Source organism: Dendrobates tinctorius, unplaced genomic scaffold, assembly GCF_039654945.1.
Source record: "Dendrobates tinctorius isolate UK_male_01 unplaced genomic scaffold, ASM3965494v1 ptg000107l, whole genome shotgun sequence".
NCBI classification, from domain to species: domain Eukaryota; kingdom Metazoa; phylum Chordata; class Amphibia; order Anura; family Dendrobatidae; genus Dendrobates; species Dendrobates tinctorius.
In genome coordinates, this window is record NW_027361775.1 from 22211801 (window position 1) to 22233759 (window position 21959).

The 21959-nt window shown below is 44.1% G+C and overlaps 1 long non-coding RNA gene across 1 annotated transcript; it reads left to right on the forward strand.

Moving 5' to 3' along the window:
• Positions 1-2911: 2911 nt before the first annotated feature.
• Positions 2912-19836, forward strand: LOC141100635 (uncharacterized). Its single transcript, XR_012234727.1, has 2 exons — positions 2912-5021; positions 18694-19836. It is a non-coding gene; the product is annotated as an uncharacterized lncRNA (long non-coding RNA).
• Positions 19837-21959: the final 2123 nt, after the last annotated feature.

Below are 21959 nucleotides of genomic sequence, written 5' to 3' on the forward strand. Positions count from 1 at the left end.
GGAAAACCGCAGGATAATCCGCAGGTAAAACCGCAGGTCATTTTACCTGCGGTTTTACCTGCGGTTCCACAGATAAAAAATCCGCAGACCAATCCGCAGCGTGTGCACATAGCCTAATACTTTTCAATCAAGAGAATGTCCATTGGTACCAGCTGCTTTTCTCTTCTATTCCATTAGTATTGCAATCCAACATTGAGTCGGCTGCTATGAATACATTCACGAACAACTAGTGATTTTATGTAAGATTCTCAGTGTATTCATTGCACCGAATTATTGAATAATACTAGGGTCCTGAAAGGGAACTTGCCCCCTACCTCTACCATATTGATATGCATGCTGATTTTTTATTCTGATGAGGTTTTTATGTGCCTTACTAATGTTGTCTTTTACTAATACTTTTATTTCACATTTACTATACTAGTCTTGCAGGAAATCTCTTCCCCCCTGACTAGTCCTCAGATCCTATTTTATGCCTCCCTGGGTGTGGATCACATCTTCCATACAGTCATTATGGTAGTACCATGGGAACAAGAATGTACATGTGTGAGATCACTCCTCACTTGGCTAGGCCTCAATTGACAGGTTCCCTTTAAAGGGTACAATTATTATTTAATAAAAGGACCTATCACCAGGTCAAAAAATTATACATTTTTGCTATTATTTTACTCATGCTGAATATTCAGGGTTTTTTGTTGTTGTTTGATATATTTATAACCTTTACCAAGGGGGTGTTGCTTACAGTGTAATTGCATAAAGCAGTCTAAAGACACGCCCCCAGATAGTCTGAGCCACGCCCCTTTGGAAAGACCATAGAAACTACCACTAAATAATAATAATAATAATAATAATAAAATAAGACAAAAACTGCATAGCTTCAACCTTGTGACAGGTCCTTTTCGAAAGGGAATCTGTCATCATTTTTGCTCCCTAGTCTGCGTGCAGCATATCACTAGATTCTCTTTAGAGGATTACTTGGCCTGCTGCCAGGTAGTCCAACCATGACCCTACCACTGATTAGCAGCTTTCTGCCTATGCACAGTGTACACAGCTGCCAATCAGTGGTGTGGACGTGGTTATACAGAGCTCAGCATTCAGAGCACTGGTAGATCTGCAGCTGATAATACAGTGATTTTAACAAAACTGCCCCCAGCAGCCCAGTAATGGATACATCTCTGCTTTTAAGCAATACTACTCTCAGATGTGGTGGCATAAACCTGGTGACAGATTCTCTTTGTTGCTACAATTCCCACTGGACAGAGGGGTATAAGGTGAAGCCTTTCCCTATTATAAAGATAGTGTTTTGTCAGCTAACATCATGTTTGGATACATTTTTCCAAAGGGCTTTCCTTCTTACTTGTTACTTATGTTTTTTTTATTAGTTTAAAGGGTATTACCGTTTAAGCAAATAAATATTATTCTTCGAATAATGAAGATATTTATATTTTTTATATAATTTTTGTATCAGTTTATTGCTCTTTTCAAGACCTTTATTTGCAGTCATTAAATAGGAACCTTTTTTTGTTCTACCTCCAGCAGAGGAATATCTGCCCGGTGTGATTTCTCAGATCCATACCACTACCCCCGACATGTTAACCCCTGGCACACTGCGATCAAACACGATCGCAGAGTACCGGGGGTTTAGGGAAGCATCGGGAGGGAGGGGGCTCCCTCCGTGCTTCCCTGAGACCCCCGCAGCAGCGCAATGTGCAGCGCTGCTGCGAGGTCCTCCTTCCCTGCAGGTCCCCGGATCCAATATGGCGGCGGGGGCCTGCAGGGAGCCGGCTTCCTCATGCCTGCAAAGCGCCGGCATGAGGAAGCCTCCAGCAGTGCCTGTGTCAGATCGCTGATCTGTCACAGCGATCTGTGATGTGACAGATCAACGATCTGTCACATGACAGTGATGTCCCCCCTGGGACAATGTAATAAAGTAAAAAAAAAAAGTGTAAAAATAATTTATAAAAAAAATTGCTAAATAAATTTAAAAAAAATAAAATTCCCTAATAAATTCATTTTTTGAAAAGAAAAAAAACAATAAAAGTACACATATTTGGTATCGCCGCGTCCGTAACGACCCGCCCTATAAAACTGTCCTACTAGTTAACCCCTTTATTAAACCCCTTAAAAAATAAAAATGAAAAACGAAGCAAAAAATAAAGCTTTATCATCATACCGCCGAACAAAAAGTGCAATAACGAGCGATCAAAAAGACGGATATAAATAACCATGGTACCGCTGAAAACGTCATCTTGTCCCGCAGAAAATGAGCTGCCACATAGCGTCATCAGCGAAAAAATAAAAAAGTTCGCAGAATAAATAAATAAAAATAAATAAATAAATAAAAAATAAAAAAGCTCGCAGAATAAAGCGATGCAAAAATAATTATTTTTTATATAAAATTGTTTTCATTGCATAAAAGCGCCAAAACATAAAAAAAGACAAATGAGGTATTGCTGTAACCGTACTGACCCGAAGAATAAAACCGCTTTATCAATTTTACTGCATGCGGAACGGTGTAAACGCACCCCCAAAAGAAATTCATGAAACGCTGTTTTTTTGTTCATTCTGCGTCCCAAAACTTGGAATAAAAAGCGATCAAAAAAGTCACTTACCCGAAAATAGTACCAATAAAAACATCAACTCGTCCCGCAAAAAATAAGACCTCACATGACTCGGTGGGTCAAAATATGGAAAAATTATAGCTCTCAAAATGTGGTGATGCATAAACTATTTTTACAATAAAACGCGTCTTTTAGCTGCCAAACATAAAAACCCGCCATAAATAGCAAGTCAAATCCCCCTTTATCACCCCCTTAGTTAGGGAAAAATAATAAAATTAAAAAAATGTATTTAATTCCATTTTCTCATTAGGGCTGGGGTTAGGGCTAGGGTTAGGGCTATGGTTAGGGGTGTGTTGGGGTTAGGGTTGGAGTTAGAATTGGGGGGTTTCCACTGTTTTGGCACATCAGGGGCTTTCCAAACGCAACGTGGCGTCCAATCTCAATTCCAGCCAAAAAAGTCAAATGGTGCTGCTTCCCTTCCAAGCTCTGCCATGCGCCCAAATAGTGGTTTACCCCCACATATGGGGTATGAGCGTACTCAGGACAAATTGCACAATAACTTTTGGGGTCCTGTTACTCTTGGGAAAATTAAAATTGGGGGTGAAAAGATCATTTTTGGGGAAAAATACGATTTTTTTAATTGTACGGCTGTACGTTATAAACTTCTGTGAAGCCCTTGGAGGTTCAAAATGCTCACCACATATCTAGATAAGTTCCTTGGGGGGGGTCTATTTTCCAAAATGGGGTCACTTGTGGGGGGTTTCCACTGTTTAGGCACATCAAGAGCTCTCCAAACTTGACATGGCATCCGATCTGTATTCCAGCCAATTTTGCAGTGAAAAAGTCAAACGGCGCTCCTTCCCTTCCGAGCTCTGCCATGCGCCAAAACAGTGGTCCCCCCCCACATGTCAGGTATCGGCGTAATCAGGACAAATTGCACAATAACTTTTCCAGTCCAATTTCTCCTATTACCCTTGGTAAAATAAAAAAATTGAACCTAAAGTAATTTTTTTGTGAAAAAAGTTAAATGTTCATTTTTTTTTAAACATTCAAAAAATTCCTGTGAAGCACCTGAAGGGTTAATAAACTTCTTGAATCTGGTTTTGAGCACCTTGAGGGGTGCAGTTTTTAGAATGGTGTCACTTTTGGGTATTTTCTATCATATAGACCCCTCAAAGTGACTTCAAATGTGATGTGGTCGCTAAAAATAAAATGGTGTTGTAAAAATGAGAAATCGCTGGTCAACTTTTAACCCTTATAATTTCCTAACAAAAAAAAATTTTGGTTTCCAAATTGTGCTGATGTAAAGTAAACATGTGGGAAATGCTACTTATTAAGTTTTTTGAGAGCCATATCTCTGTGATTTAAGAGCATAAAAATTCAAAGTTGGAAAATTGCGAAATTTTCACCAAATTTCCGTTTTTTTCACAAATAAACGCACGTTATATGACTGAAATTTTACCACTAACATGAAGTACAATATGTCACGAGAAAACAGTGTCAGAATCACCGGGATCCATGGAAGCATTCCAGAGTTATTACCTCATAAAGGGACAGTGGTCAGAATTGTAAAAGTTGGCCTGGGCATTAACATGCAAACCACCCTTGGGAGTAAAGGGGTTAATGAGTTTCGCACTTGCCCGTTCTTCACTTTATCATGGGCTTTTTATCCAATAAGGGTTAGCAATGAAGGTTGCTATTGAATGACTGCAATCAAAGATCTTGACGCCACGAGGAACTGATAGTGAAAGTTTATTGGAAGACTGTATAACTTTTAATTTTCCAAAGAATAAAGTTAATTTTCTGGAACAGGAATATCCCTCTAAAGTTATGATCATGTACTAATAATAAAAAAAACTTTAATTTAGATATTTTGTTTAATGAAAAAATGGGACAGCCTTGCCCTGTTATTACTAATATTAGAAGGTAATTTAAGCAGACTCACAAATGGTTGCTTCTATTCTTACTGTGAAAAGAAATTAAACCCTCATCATCAATGAACTGATTAACATTGAAAAAAAAACCTGTGACAACTGGGAATTACCTGAGAGTAAATTAGTCTTATTAGTTAAAGGGGTTATCCCATCTAGTACATTTATGGGATATCCACAAGATATGCCATAAATGGAGAGTAGAAGTGCCTCCCACCAATGGGACTTTCATCTATCTTGAGAATGGGGTCCCTGACAGACACCACTGTTAAAATGCTTATTAATTTGTATGTAAATTCTGACCACCTGTAGCATGCGGAGGTAGCCAAGCACTGGACTAATCTATCTCCAGCAGTCCCATAGAAAATATATGGAGCAGTGACACGCATGTCCAGAATTAGAATAATACCTATAACCTGCTATTTTCCAAAAACAGTCCCTTATCTGTTCACAGGTCACGTGTGATATTGAAGTTCAGCACCATTCATTGCAATGGAGCAAAGCTGCTATCCTGGACACTACCCATGGATAAGTATGGTGCTCTTTCTAGAAAATGATAGCTTAGTTTATATTTTCCATGCAGATTTAGACTTTGAACTTTTCTACTACATTGCAATATTTATTCTGTAATGAATTGAAGTTACTTTTTTGGTTATTGACCACCCAATGTCTAATTATTAAATGACCTATTATTTAAATCAGATTTTTTTGAAGTTTCTACTCCCTTGGTTGCATTGAGGTAGGCACAGGAAGTGGTTTAAGTAAAACATTCAGGATGGTTTATTAAGATTCCATAAACCATACTACAAGCAACGGAAATAAACGGCTTTTCAGTGCAGGCAAAGCAAAATGAACAGTTCAAATAACGTCACTTTAATGATAGTTCAGTACACTTTGGCTGGATAGCATCCCGTATACAAACAGCCTGGAGACCACACACAGGAGGTCTTCTTACCTCCACTCACCATCCTCTATTGATACAGCTGGACTTTTATTATTATTTATTTTTAGAGCACCATTGATTCCATGAGAAAGGGTTACATACAAAACACAAGTAGAGATTACAAACTAATAGTCCTTGTGGGCTAACATTCTACAGGAGTTCCTTATATCTACCATACCATGCCCCAGGGTGGGGATATGTGAGCAGCCAGTTGTCATGGGGGTACCGCGACAGAGTGGGGTCAGATGATCACAGAGTCTGGTGACACATACAGTTCACCTTTGGCAGTAAGAACGGCTTCACCATCCTATTAACAGTTCTGGATTTCTTTGCTCTGGTGCCACAAAGATTAAACTGCTTAATTGGATGCCTGGAGTTCTCTGTCTTAGGTTGTATCAGCTGTTCTGAGTTTGTTACTCCTAGCAGGTATAAGATCCCTCCTCCTTTCTTCTGACCTTTCCAGTGATAGTTACCATGCTCTGTAGTTAAAGAGAGAGAGAGTTCAGTGTTTGGTGAAGGTGTTTGGAGAGTTTTTCAGGAGATTGCGGCATAGAGTTGGTTTGCATGATAATCCTTATCCTCTCCTATTTGGTTTCTTCCTATTCCTCCCGTTTCCCACTCTGTTGTTTTGTGAGTGGGAGAGAACAGATAAGGGTAGGATAGGAGCATAGCAAGGTACAAGACCCTGTCATCTCCATCGTTCAGGGAACATGGATAGTCGGGGGTGCCCCTAGTTCAAAGGATTGGGTAGGTGCCCACAGTCCCACCCATCTGTGACTGATCGTACGTCCGGCCCCTTGCCATGCCCTATTAAAACTCAGCATTAAACTTGATGGAGCCTGCTTCCGGGCATACATTCCTGAGGACGACCATCTCCTTGATACATATCTCCCATCAATGATGTATCTGGCTGCCATTTTACATACCCACCCTCTGCCCAAAGTTGGGTTTGGCACCATCACCTATCATAGAGTGGATCCTCAACAAAGCATCAGCATTGCCACGTTTTCTGGGCCAAAGCTCTACATGCAAGCTAAAATCATGAAGAGCCAAGAACCACCTGGTCACCCGTGCATTGTTCTCCTTCTACCGCATCCACCTCAGCTGGGCATGGTCTGACACTAACCTGAACTTCCTGCCTAATACATAGTATATTAAAGTATCTAACACCCATTTCATGGCCAAGCACTCCATCTGTACAATGGAGTAGTTTTGTTTTTGCAGGAAGACTCAGGTACACCATTGGGTGTTCTGTAGTTCACTTCCTGGGACAAGACTGCACCTAATCTGACATCTGATGCATTCGTCTGGACCATAAACTCTTTGGAGAAGTCCGCAAACACTGGCTGTTTACATAGGGCTACTAGCTTCACTACGAGGAATGCTGTGTCCGCTTCCAGAGACCACTTGGCCACAGCTGCCTTTGCACCGTTAAGGTGGTTTGTCAGAGGAGCCGGCTATCATGGCAAAATTAGGGATGAACCGACGGTAGTAGACCACAATGCCAAGAAACCTAACCTGCTTCTTTGAGAGTGGTTGTGGTCAATTCTGGATTGCCTCAATCATATTTACTTGGGGTTTGATCTCACTCTTGCCTACCACATAGCCCAAGCAACAACACTATCGCCTGGACTTTACCAAGATGGCTTCCCCAATCCTGGCTGAAGATCTTGATGTCATCCAGGTAGACTGCTGCATGATTCTCGTGGGGAGATAGCATTCGATCCATTGCTATCTGGAAAGTGGCTGGAGCTCCATGCAACCCAAATGGCATCCTGACATATAGGAAACAACCATCTGGCATTGAAAAGGACATATGCTACTTGGCATCTTTTTATAGCGGAATCTGCCAATACCCTTTTTTCTAACATAGTAATATAAAACATTTAAAAATGTATCATTTTTAATAAAAATAAAGGATGTTCAACATAAATGCTGATTTAAACAAAAGGTAATTTACAGATGAGATTCCTTTGAAGGGGGTTGACTAGTTTTATAAAAAAAATGGCCTACAGGGTATGTCTGTTTTAAAATAACAAAACAAGCTTTACTGAAGCCTCTGCTGCACCATCGTCACCGCTCCGCTGCCACAGACTGGTCTTGTCGCCAGTGGTGATGTCCCGTCTACAGCACGTGGCTTCTGCAGACATTCACTGGGCTGAGCAGTATTGTTGAGGCAGATGGCACAAAACTACGGAACCCAGTGACTGGCTGTAGTAGTCACATGCTGTAGATGGGATGTTACTCTTGCACCTCTGTCAATAATGACCAATGGGTACCAGAAGAGCAGTGGCACTGGAGTGGCAGAGGCTTCAGCAGGTAAGTAATATTTTTTTGTTTTTTTAAAGCAGACTAAGTGTGTAGGCCATTTTTCTATGAAACAAGGCAGTCCATGTGTGCTAATGGTTGACAATGTCATCAACATCAATGATAAGAAGAGGCCATGCTGCACAACAATAGCAAAACATCTATGATGCTAGTGATAGGCCGATTATGCCATATTTACATTACAGATGGGGTACAGCTGAAAATAAAACAAGGCAGATCACCCTGTATTTAATTTAATGGCTTTACTGAAAGAAACATTTAAAAAAATCTACAAAATTCTAAATGGATAACTAACAACTAGCTTTCATGTTTTGCATATCTGTAGTCTGCTTTGTCTGATATTCATTCTGGAAAGTGCGTTTATATATAGTCATATAGAAAAAAGATCCCTACTAGTGTGCAATGCAATATTATATAGTTCATTTAAAGTATACATATGTTACCCAAAACCAGGTTAGAAATATGGTCTTGCTGTCCTCATCCCCTTAAGAAATTAAAATAGCTTTAGGTGGAAACGCATGTCTAACATAACCAGGAATTCTCATGCTCAACTTGCTATCCACTTTTTCAGTGGGTGGTTCCTTTCCATCATCACTATGTCAGAACTCTGGGTGCAAGGACTTTCTTTCACACACTTCTAGCATGCACTGCTCTTGGTACTTTCTCCTATGCATAATATAGGACCTACATAAGACGACCAAAGCCACAGAACTTCCATAAGAACACAAAATTCTATTTGGTGTGGTTGTCAATGACAATTATACATCCTACAAGAAACCGCCACAACAACTATCATAATAATTCAAAACCAATTTTAGTATGCAGATTTAATAAAAACAATTAAATCAGTGATAAAAGAACACTCCAAACAAGATTGTCACAATTCTGTTGTTTGTATGTCATGGGATCAGGAGCTCATTCCCTGTCCTTAACGCTAGGGGTGCCCTAGCTTGCCCTGTTCCCCGGATTATTTCTGATGGTGAAGATGCCTGGGCTACGTTCCTTGCCTTAGCTCCTGAATCCGCCCTCAGTCTGTACCCTTCCCCCACCCAGGGAAGAGGGGAGTATTAGAGTACCATAATACATCAACTAGACTAACAAGGTAATCCAAACAGGGATAAAGGAAAATACCAGTTATTACAAATATACCAACACAAACAACAGAGGTAAACACCAGGGAGTGGAGCATGGGGTAAAACCAAAGTAGAAGAAGGAGGGGAATTAGCACACACCTGTTACGAATGGAAACTGAGGAGGAAAAAAACACAAAAACCTAAGTCTCAGAAAACCAGAGAAGTTGGTAACTATGCAGATTGCAGATCCCTGATCTTACCAGCACAACTAGCAGCAGGCGTGGAGTGTTCCTATGTTGGTCCTAGACGCCTCGTCACAACCGGAGAACTACATAAGCCTAAAGCAGGAAAAGAGGAAAACTAACTGCCCCAGAGCAGACCCCAAAGGAAAGACAGCCCCCCACATGTATTGACGGTGAAACAAGATGAAAATACAAACAGGCAGGAAAATAGGCTGAGCAAACGATGGGGCCCGGCTAACTAAAAAGGACAGAAAAGGAAAGACACTGTCTGCAATGTGCCCAAAAAAACCTACAAAAATATTGCCCAACACTTCTGATAGCAAAATTAACCCTGAAGTCACTAGACTTCAAAACCTACATCAGTACTCTGAAATATTCTGAGACAGAGCAAAAAAGAGGCCAATCTAATAAGGGACAAAAAGCAGATTGGCAAATACTGATTAATAGGAGTGGAATTTCAGCATAGCCCCAGCAGGGGCAGGCTGATTACACAAAAAACTGAATTGACCAACAAGCGCAAGTGTGAACATTAGCAAAAAACCAACTTAACTTGAGAAGACTGGAAGAGACCTGAAGGCCAGTACCTGAGACGCAGACTGAATCACCAGCACCTGGATAGGGCGTCGGCTGTCTTATATCCAGTCTGATACTCCAGAGATCCAATCGTTATCTTCCTCATCAGGTGGCAGAACACTACCACTTAAACCAACCGCACTACCTCCTGTCACCACCAGAGGGAGAACGGAAGGGGAACTCTCAACTGGTGGAGCAGAAAATGAGTTCATGACACACACCCAAACCTTAGCAACAGTCTCAAATTAATCCACCAAACGCCTAATCAAACAACAACCACAAACCATCATTTCCAACTATGCATCATAAGCTAGCTCTGGGAATGGATGCTTGCAAGAACCCAGATTATATAGGAGATGCGAGTGGCTAACAGTGAACAGCTGAGAGCCTTAATGCAGGAAAGCTTCCAGGAGCTCTCAACTGATCAGACTAACTTGCACTGCTAAAAGAAACCTGCACCTTTTAATATGAAGGTGAAGTGCTTCTAAACAGTGCAGGAGTAGGAGACAGCAGACGCTGCAGTTTTCTGGCACCTCTTTGTCGCAGTAAGCCTGTGACAAAGATCATCTTAAAGAGTATGTGGTCCATATATTCAATTTTATGTCTCGGCATGCACAAAGCATAGGAAGTAGAGGCGAATCGTATATCGGGTGCAGATAGTAGGATAGTGGTCTGGTAAATATTACCTCATCCTTAAAGAGGTTGTCCACTACTTTTTCATTGATGACCTATTCTTAGGATAGGTCATCAATGTCTGATCGGCCAGGGTCTGACAGCTGGTACCCCACCGATCAGCTGTTATCGGTGCCGGTGGTGGCTGCAGGCCGGAAGTACTCGCGGAGCTGGCCACCTTCTGATAGTGGCCGCGGCTTGATACTACACATGCGCTTCCAATTCAAATCAATAGGAGACGAATGTTTAGTACCCGGCCACTAACAGAAGACGGCTAGCTCCGCAAGTGAGTATTTCCAGTCAACATATAGGTCATAAATGAGAAAGTAGTGGACAACCTCTTTAATATGGTCTAAAATATTATACATTATAAGAACTAATCTGACAGTGTCTCAGGATATAATGAATTAAGCACTTGTGGCTTAATGGATCTTTATATTTTAATAGGGGTACATTGTACCTTATGTTTGCATCGACTATTTTTTGTATAAATGGATTTGCTATTCTCATTATAAGGTTGGAGTCACATGAGCATCGAAAAAAATGAGTCCCATTCTCATCCAGGAGAGTGGTACGAGTGAAATGCGTATGGTATTCCATGTGTATTGCGTGTGCAAGGCGAGAATGCAATTATTTTCTACCATGCTATCCATCTGGCATGTGTATGCCTTGCGATTTTGAACATGCGTTTTCAATCAAATGCACTATTGGGGCCTGATTGGTTTAAAACCTATAAAAAGCCACTTTCCTAGGCTTCACATTGGTAGCACTTCCATAATTTTGGTAGGGTATCTTCTACACTATTTTCAGTATTTCTGGCTTCCTTGCCACGATCTTTTCTGATGTCTTGACATTTGACATTGAACACAACTAAATATGTTCTATTACACTGGGTGGGTTCATCCACAAATCTCATAATGGACCACAAGAAGACTCTTCTAGTGCCTGTAAGGCTAGTTTCACACTTGCTTTTTTTTGCAGCGCGTTTTTCCCGCAAAAAAACGCATTGAAAAAACGCATACAAACGCATACAGATGCTGCGTTTTTTTCAAGCATTTTTATGAGCATGCATGAAAAAAACGCGTTTTTATGCGTTTGTATGCGTTTTTAGTGCGTTTTTACCGCGTTTGCGTTTTTTCCAACATTAGGTGGCCCCTCACACTAACCCAAACCATGACTTTACTAACCCTAACCCTGACCCTAACCCTGACCCTAACCTTGACCCTAACCCTGACCCTAACCCTGACCCTAACCCTGACCCTAACCCTTAACCAAACCATACCCTGATCCTAACCCTGACCCTAACCCTTAACCAAACCATACCCTGATCCTAACCCTGACCCTGACCCTAACCCTAACCCCCTTAACTAACCCTAAACCCCTAAATTCCATTGTCTAAACTAATGGTAAAAAAAAAACGCATGTGCAAAAAAACGCATACATAAGCATGCCAATGCGCACATATGCTCACCATAGACTTATAATGGGTGTCTTGCTGTAAAAAAACGCATTGCGCGCGCATGCGTTTTTTTGAGGCAAGTCGGACGCCCAAAAAATGCAACAGGATGCATTTTGTGCGCCCGAGCGCATACCGCAAAAAAACGCATGCGCGGAAAAACGCGTACAAACGCATGTGTATGCGCACATAAGCGCATCCCATGCAAAGTATAGGAAAAAAAAACGCATGCGCTATTTAGCGCTAAAATACCGCGAAAAAAAACGCAAATGTGAAACCAGCCTAAGTTGAGCTACACCGACATCCTAACAAATTCTTTGCATATTGTTGCATGACCATTCCCAAATTTGATCATCTGTTGGAGGAGCTACGACCTGGGCTAATGTATAAGAATACAAACATGCAAAAATGTATTTCTGCCAAAGAATGTCTTCTTGTCACCCTGAGGTATGTTTGCACTGCCTAATTGTCATAAATTTGTTTTGCATTTCTATCTCTGTGTTGTTTTTGGGAACATTTCTTCAACAATGTGTCTATCTCTGTTTTGTTTTCAATACCATAATACTTATTCATTATTTTGTTATGCTGTGTGCAAACCTTCATTGGAGCCATGCTTTAGGCCCACATCATGAATAAATATGGCATCTGTGTGTTTGCACAAGACCAAACCCCAAAGGTTACCTATGGTTACAACCAGGGCTGACACTAGGAATTTCGGGGCCCCATACTGGCAAAATTTTCAGGGCCCCCTTGAGACTCCACCCAAGCTCCACCCCAGCCCCGCCTCCTAGAACTATCCACAGTCAAAAGATTTTTTAAGCCGCCACCACGACAAGGTAGACTCTTTTGGCTGAGCTCTACTCTATACTTTATCCTACTAATCATTTGTTAAAATATCCAATACAATTTTGGTATGTTTTTATTTATTTTTCAATTTTTAAAATTACCAATAATATCACATACAAGGGACAAATACCACTGCACCATAACCAGACACCATATTACCACCACATAGTGACCTATAATATACAAGGAACAAATGCCACCACACCATGTCCAGACCACATATTACCACCACAGTGACCGAATAAAATCACATGCAAGGGACACATACCACCGCACTATGTCCAGATCACATATTGCCACCACATGGTGACCAATAATACCACATACAGTGCTGTGCAAATTAATTGGGACAAAGCATTTTTTTAAAGTAAAATCATAAGTAGGTTACCAGCCAGTGATTCAAACCAGTTTTAACTGCTTTGAACAGGCACTCACACCTGTTCAAAGCAGCTAAAACTGGTTTGAATCACTGACTGGTAACCAACTTACGATTTTACTTAAAAAAATGCTTTGTCCCAATTAATTTGCACAGCATTGTACAAGGAACAAATATGACCACACCATGACCAGATCACATATTGCCACCACATAGTGACCAAATAATAGCACATACAAGGAACAAATATTACCACTACATAGTGACTGAATAGTACAATACTGATCAGTAATAAAAAGACACAATACTAATATCACCGTAAGTGCCATTATACACAGAAGATCTGTACTTAGTATGCAGTGTCTGGGTACAGGTAATACAGTGATCATCAGTGACATTATACACAGGACCTCTGTATATAGTGTATAATGTAAAGGTAATACAGTGATCACTGGTGACATTGTATGAAGGACCTGTTGTGAATTCGCTTTCTGGCTTACCTCTGGTTACTAGTGAAGGTAGTGGAGCTGGTTATATTGGTCGCGAGTTCTCTTTCTGGGCTCCCTCTGGTGGTTACTGGAGGTAATGGAGCTGATCTAATTAACAGAGGCTTGCCACCTGATAATGAGGACGATTGGAGATCTGGGGTTGCTGACTGGATATGACAGCCGACTCCCTCTATCCCTGCTGGTGATTTTTTCCTGCCTCCTGAGGTCTTAGTTTCCAGCTCAGTCCCTGCATGCTCAGCTAAGTGTTCTTTTGCTATTGTTCACATTTGATCTGGTTTTGTCTATTTCAGTTTTGTGTGGTCAGCCACCCCCGGCTGGGGCTGTGCTGAATCTCTATCCATATGTTACTGCTTGTGCCAGTTTGTTTTTGTCCCTTATTAGATTGGCCTCTTTCAGCTCTGCTTTCAGAATATACCTGTGACAGAGTCAGCTTACGCTGAGTCGTTTTCTTTAGAGTGGACCCTCTGGGTCGTGGCACCCACCTAGGGCGAGCTAACCTTGTGAGGAACCACCCCCTATACAGGGAGTGTCAGGGTCAAGACCAAGGGAGTGAGCCACCACAATTGCTGGAACCAGACAGCCGGCTCAAGGAAGACACAAGTGTCTGACGACAAAGGACATGCAGGAAACAAGAGAAGACGTGAATTCAAGGTATCTTCATTAAGGCAAACTCAGGGATACATCAGGTGCAAAACGTGATAACAGGGAAAATACAGCAAGGTGCGTGCGAGGGCACGCCAAGGTCCATGGCATGGTAGTACTAGATGGCATGCCTAGGTACAAGCAAGGCTCGATAGCATCGGACTCTGGACAGCTGGCAACAATCGACAGGATCAGGGCATCAGTCTGCGGACATCGGCTCCGGACATCAGGCCGCAGTCGTCAGGCTTACGATCTCTGGCAGCGATCGGCAGGTTCCGGGCATCCGGCAGGCAAACCAGGGTTCAGGCAAGGAGGCACGACAGATCTCCAGACATGGTGCGTGTTAGGGAACACGCCAAGGTCCAAGGCAAGGTTCCAGGCAGGGTGCATGCTAGGGGCACACCAGGGTCCAGGGCAAGGTGCAAGGCAAGGTGCGTGTGTAGGGGACACGCCAGGTTCAAAGTACAAAGTACAAGACATGGTGCGTGTGTAGGGACACGCCAGGGTTCAAGATCCAAGGCAAGGTCCTGCACGTGCCGAGGGACACGCCAGGGTCAGGGTACAAGGCATAGTCCTGTGCGCGCAGAGGGGCCCGCCAGGGTCAGGTTCAAGTCAGGGGCCTGTGCGTGCTAGTAGACACGCCAGGGTTCAGGCTAAGGCAAGGGCCTGCGCGTGCAAGAGAGCACGACAGGGTACAGGCTAGGGCCTGTGCGTGCAAGAGGGCAAGACGGTACATGGCAAGACCTGCGCATACTTTTACAGAAGCACGGGGAGGTATGCCAATGAGCAGGCTAGGGCCTGCGCGTGCTATTAGAGAAGCACGCAATGCACAGTGCGGGGCAGCGTGGGTGCAAGGAAGCACAGAGCACGGTTGGGGCACTGGCTAGCTGTTCGGGCTGACGCTCAGACCAGCGGGCACGACCGAGGCAAGCACGGCTAAAGCACAACAGGCAGACACAGCTTAGTCACTGGCCGACGAGCACGGCTGAGGCACAGACAGGCGGGCACATATAGCGTGGCACGGCTGACGCACAAACAGGCGGGCGAGGGAAGGCCAGGCACGTGCAAAGGGCATGTGAAGAAACAAGGCAAGGCAAAGCAAGAAACAAGGTAAAGCAAGGCTAGGCAAAGTACGGAATAAGGAGCGGAACGTAGGCAGAAGCACTGAGCCAGTTCAGAGAGAGTATAGGGCTAGCAGCGGAGCGTAGGCCGAAGCCCAGAGTCGGGTCAAGGGAGAACTTTGAGACTAGCCAGGAAATGTGCTAGAGAGCACCATAAGACAGAGTCTAGCAGCGGAGCATAGGCCAAAGCCCTGAGACTAGACATGGAATGTGCTAGCGAGCACCAGAGGGCAAAGTAAGGAAAACCAGGCAGAGACAGAGAACGTGGAGTACTACCAGGCTCAGAATAGCAAAGGCCAGACGTGGCGAAACAGGCAAAGCAGAGAACAGAGGAAGGACTACAAGTCAAAGAATAGCTAAGGCGAGACATAGTAAAACAGGCTAAGGCAGAGAACAGAGGAAGGACTACAAGTCTAAGAATAACAAGGACAAACACAGCACGAGAGACAACATAAGACAAGGCATGGGACAAGAGGCAGAGTACAAGCACAGAGCGTGTGCAGAGAAGCACTACAGGGCAGAGTGCAGGGGCACAGAATACAGAGAGTGCAGACCAAGCAGCCATGCAGGGAAGCAACACGATACTCAGGCCCCGACCACAGGAAGGGGCGGTCTGATATAGGGCATTAGCACCTATACTTCTGGGTCAGGACCAGGGGAGGACTTCCAGTTCAGATCCTCCAGGATCATAGAGAGGATCACATGGTCGAGTCCTCCAGGACCATAGAGAGGATTTCTGGATCAGACTGTGCTGGAACATAGGAAAGGTCACTTGGTCAGGGTCTCCAGGATCGCAGAGAGGATAGCTGGATCAGACTGCTGGACATAGAAAGGGTCACATGATCAGGGACTCCAGAACCATAGGGAGGATTGCTGGATCAGATTCTACTGGACCATAGTGACGATCAAAGCAGGCAGCGCAGAGACGGGAGGTCACCCAGCAACGGCGTGCAGCCATGAGGTAAAGCACACATGCGCACTGGCAATGACGGGCAGCCATGAGATGAGGCGCGCGTGCACACTGCTCCAGGCATCTTGCAGTACAACAGTCACGAGGTGCATGTGCACACTGCTCCAGGGATCTTGCAGCATAAGACATAACGGGCATGATAGTTCGGTGCGTGTGCACACTGCTCCAGGAGTCATGCGGCATAACAGACATAGCGGGCATGACAATACCAGACTGCTGATATAGTGGGCGAAGTCGTGCGACTTCAGTATTTTTCTATCAGATGTGTTGGACATTTTTTGCAGGGTTTTTTGCATGATTACAGACAGTGTCTTTCCTTTCCTGTCCTGTCTAGTTAGTGTGGGCCCCATCGTTTGCTCAGTCTATTTTCCTATCTGCGTTTGTGTTTTCATCTTGTCTCACCGACAATATATGTTTGGGGGCTATCTATTCCTTTGGGGTCTGCTCTGGGGCAGTTTAGATTTCCCCTTTCTTGCTTTAGGCTTATTTAGCTCTCCGGCTGTGTTGAGGCATCTAGTATCATCGTAGGTACGCTCCACGGCTACTGCTAGTTGTGTGGATAGGATCAGGGGTCTGTAATCCGCTTAGTTACCAACCTCTCTGGTTTTCTGTGGCTTAGCTTGGTCTTGCTTTCCTCCTCGGTGACCCATTCATAACAGGACCGCTGTATATAGTATACAGTGTATAGTGTCAGTGTACAGGTAACACACTGACTCACAAGTGATGTAGCTCTAGGTGAAGTCCTTCATCTTTGCTTTTAATCTTCATCCAGCACAGACTGTCGTCACTTCTTCCAGGCGGGGCTCATCTCTGCAGGAAATAGCACAGTTATCTAGAGCACTGCTTTCAGAACACATTACTTATTTTTTCCCAAATTCTAGACTACACCAGAAGAAGAAAAAAAGGCCACAGTGTTGCTCTGCACAGTAACAGGACTTCCTCCCCCATTTAAAACAGTATCCTCAAAATAAAATAAATACATCATTGCAGTAATACTATCAATTAATTAGCCCCTATGGTAATAATATCCCCCATCCTGGCCCCCGTGTGTCTCATTCCTGGCTCCAGCTGTATGTTCTATCCTGCCCCATATGATCTCCCCATCCTGCTCCACCTGTCCCATGATCCTGCCCCATCTGTCCCATGATCCTGCCCCATCTGTCTCCATCATTACCATCCTGCCCCATGATCCTGCCCCACCTGTATCCATCCTGCCCCATGATCCTGCACCATTTGTCTCCATCCTGCCCTATATTCCTGCCCCATCTGTCTCCATCCTACCCCGTGATTCCAATCTTGCCCTGTTTCCATTCTGCCCCCTGTCTCCATTCTGCCCCTGTCTACATTCTGCCCCTTGTCTACATTCTGCCCCTTGTCTACATTCTGCCCCTTGTCTACATTCTGCCCCCATGACTCCCATCCTTCCTCCATGTCTCCATTCTGCCTACATGTCTCCATTCTGCCACATCTCCATTCTGTCCCCGTGTCTCCATTCTGCCCCTTGTCTCCATTCTGCCCCATGTCTCCCATCCTGCCCCTTGTCTACATTCTGCCCCTATGTCTCCCATCCTGCCTCCATGGCTCCCATCCTGCCCCGTGTCTCCAATCCTGCTCCTGTGTCTCCATTCTGCCCCGTGTCTCCATTCTGCCCCCTTGTCTACATTCTGCCCTCTGTCTCCATTCTGCCCCTTGTCTACATTCTCCCTCTGTGTCTCCCATCCTGCCCCCATGTCTTCCATTCTGCCCCCCATGTCTCCCATTCTGCACCGTGTCTTTCATTCTGCCCTGTGTCTTTCATTCTGTCCCCGTGTCTCCATTCTGCCCTGTGTCTCCATTCTGCCCTGTGTCTCCATTCTGCCCCCATGTCTTTCATTCTGCCCCCGTGTCTTTCATTCTGCCCCCTTGTCTCCATTCTGGTCCATGTGTCTCCAATCCTGCCAGTGAAACATAAGGCGTCTTGCCGCTATCAATAAAAATAATAAAATAAAAACCTCTCCCGGCGTTTCAAGCGCGCACTTGCCTGCAAATGACAATGAAGTCATACGCCGGCGACATGTGCACTGACGTCACTACCAGCCACACGGGCCCGCAAGGCAATAGAGTGACTGAACCTGTGTCTCGGATGCAGGTACAGTTACTACATCGGCAGAATCCTGCCGCTGGGGCCCGATCAGCAGAAGAGACGGGGCCCAATGCGGGCCCCCTCTGCTGACCGGGCCCCATATGCCAGTCAGGGCAGTAATGCCCTGATGGTGGCCCTGGTTACAACACACCACCAAATAATTTTGAAGCAAATTCCATTGTAAAACCTTACCCGTATTACTGATGTCACTGTTGCATGAAGTAGCTTACTTTTAGTGATAGAATGTGCAGTGTGATTTTTTTATGCTTTTATAAATTATTACAAAATGACAAATATACTTATCTGTGTTGTTTTTGTTGATCCTCTGTAGGTTTCTGTCTACGGGCCTGTCATATGCTGCCTTACAGCTTGACTTCCTCATGGACGAGTCCACCATTTCTTTAATTATTAGAAAAGCATGTGATGAGATCTGGACCAAGCTCCGACCCAAAGTGATGCCAGAGCCCAGGCCTCATAATTGATCATTTATTTCCTGTAGTTTTCATGAAAGTTGCCAGCTCCCAAACTGCATAGGAGCACTTGATGGGAAACACGTGAAGAAGCCGCTGAACTCAGGGTCCCAATATTTCAATTACAAAATATTTTTTTCCCTTTTGCGGTTGGCCTTGGTTAAGAGCAGATACAGGTTTGTAATTGTGAATATTGGGGCCTATGGAAGAACTGGAAATTCCTAAATCTTCAATTTTTCCATAATGGGGACAGCTGCTTCGGAACAAAGAATAGGATGTCCCACCCCCATGGGCCCTACCTGGTTCCACATTAGATCCAGCTTCTTATGCCGTGGTTGGAGACAAGGCCTTCCAATTAACATGGCATGCTATGAGGCCCTTTCCATGATGTGGTCTGAACCACCATGGACATATTTTTAAGTACCGGTTGCCATGTGCACTGAGAGTGTTTGAATGTGCCTTTGCAATATTGTGCACTAAATGGAGGATTCTTATGTCAGCCCTCTAATTAAGTGAGCAAAATGTAAACTCAGTAGTGAACGCATGCGTGATCCTCCACAACTATACCAGGATTCATGAGTGCCTGGAGGATGTGCCTCCTGATGACCAGCACAGACCCGATCCCGGACGTCCTCCACCTCTTCCAACTACACAGCAGGAGTCTTCTGCACTTAAAGTATGGGACATTTTTGCTACTTATTTCTTTTAACAAATCTTTTTCATTAATTTTCTTAGTTTTCATCACTTAAAACATTTTACAGAATGACAATTTTCAAAACATCCCTCTTTCCCGCCCCATTCAACTCAAACCCCTGGACCGAATAGCACCACCTGCTCAACGTGAGGTTACATCAATCAAGGAATTTGGACCTTCAGTTTCCCCAAAGAACCCTGTAGATGGTTCATCAGGTACCAGTCTGCTTTCAAGAACAGAGTCATGATTCACATAATCTCATCCTGGGAGCACTTAACGGCTCAATAAACCTTCTCCATTTATTAAATAATTTCTCAGTTGTTTTTTTGTCTCGTCTCTTTCAGCTTCCAGCCTTTATGCAGCAGTTGTTTCATATTATTTAGCAGCTCGCTCAAAGTCGGGATCTCCGCTGTGATCTAGTGTCTTAAAATACACTTCTTAGCTAGACTTGCTATATCGTTTGAGAGTGATATCTTACCTCCCCCTTTATCTCCCTCCCCAACATAGTGAAATATCCACGGCATCAAATCTAGCTCCCAGTCTTTTCCCCGTATCCCTCGACTAAAGTTATGGACGCTACATATTTCTTAACACCAGAGTGAATTATTCCCTGGCAACACTACTATGTAGTTTGACATTATAGATTTTGTTGTGTGTATGCCTCCTAAACATTTTTTTTGTCCAAAAGAATGTACCTTTACAGCATATAATGTGTACAGAAAATATAGAATAAATCATAATTCAGTTTAACTTTCATTTATTTATACAAAAATAGCAACCAAAAGGCACCATATTTTTGACATATGGAGGTGCTTCTTTTAAAAAAAAAATAAAAATATATAGGTCATCCCCCCCACAAAAAACACATATTACAGGTTGTTATAGGTGAATGGTGTGGGGGGTGAGAGACAGGATTGGTTAAAGTATGATGTTGGGGTGGTGGTTCAGGTGGAGGGAGAAAGGAAGAGATAGAGGGAACATGCTGCATTGAGGGGTTACTAGGCTGGGGGGCCGATAGACTTGGCTACTTGTGCCACAGTATGTTGCCTCTGCCTGGCTGTAGCTGGGCAGGGGTGCTGCTTTTGGCCCACACTGTAGTGAAGGGTAGCGGGGCCAGGACCAGTTGCAGTGACTTTGCCCACTCAGGTGCCCATAATGTGTGGCTTCAGAATGCTGCTAGTTTTGCACTTCTGGTGGTGGTGGTTGTGCTAGTGGTTGTTGGGGATAATTTGGTGGTGCTAAGGCAGGTGCCTGTGGTTCTTTGTGCTCAGGAATATGGAGCCAATTGGCCCCAGACTGCTGAGGTAGTTAAATACCTCATGGGGGTTAATTGGAGAAGGGCAGGCTTTCAACATAATTTGGACCATGGACATTGCTTGCAGCCTGACAGGCCGGGGAATTGCCCGTAAATAGCAACAGTGCAAGCCAGATAGTTAAGTACCCCACTATCTTCCTCGTGTCTGATACATGGTGGGGAGGTCCCTCCTGCGCCTGCCTTCTTTGGGGGTTGTATAGCTTGCAGGGATGTGTCTAGCGGCAGTGTTGGACTCCTGCCGGGCACATCTTGGTTCATCAGTTGCTGCTGCTTCTGCATGTGGTGGTAGTGGGGCAGGTTCGGACTCCTACTCCAAATCCCCAACTGGATTGACCAGCACATCAGATTCCAAGGCCGTCTTCCTGTCTAAGTTGGATTCGCTTATGCAGTGGAAAACAAAATTTAGTGGATGGCACCGATCGTGGGCGTTGTTGGGGTGTCAGCTCTCACACATAGCTGACACCCGCACCCGATCACCGTGACGCTCAGCGCTGAGATCTCATCTCCCGAGATCTTGGTGCCGAGAGCTCCATCTGCGCACGCGCCGCCCCCTGGCGGCCATTTTCTCGGAGTCCACCACGCAGGAAACCATGGAACTGCCGGGGATTCTGGCCTTTCACAAAATGTCGGCAGAGCCCCCTGCACCACCACCACCGGACACAGGGCAGCGGCAGCACCGGACACAGGGCAGCAGCAGCACCGGACACAGGGCAGCAGCAGCATCGGACACCCGTAGCAATGCGCCGATAAGGTATATCCGCATTATAAGATGCACCCCCATTTTCGCCCCAAATTTCCGAAAAATGCGGTATATATAAAAACTAAAGGCGATTTGAAGAAGGGCAAAATATTAGCAAACGGACCTTTAAACTAACATTGCACATTAGTACAAGTAAACGTAATCATGTTTAAACTATTTAAATGAGAAACACAACTCAAAATATGTTTAGGAAAATATTACAGCTTTGCATAGAGTACCCAAGTGCCAATGACTGACATAATTTCCATATTATGCCATGAATAGCGTACTTCTGTATAAATTACAAAATATAACAATGTGCAAATTGTCTCTTCAGAGAGGAAGAACTCCAGCACCACCTATTGGAAGCAGTGATCCT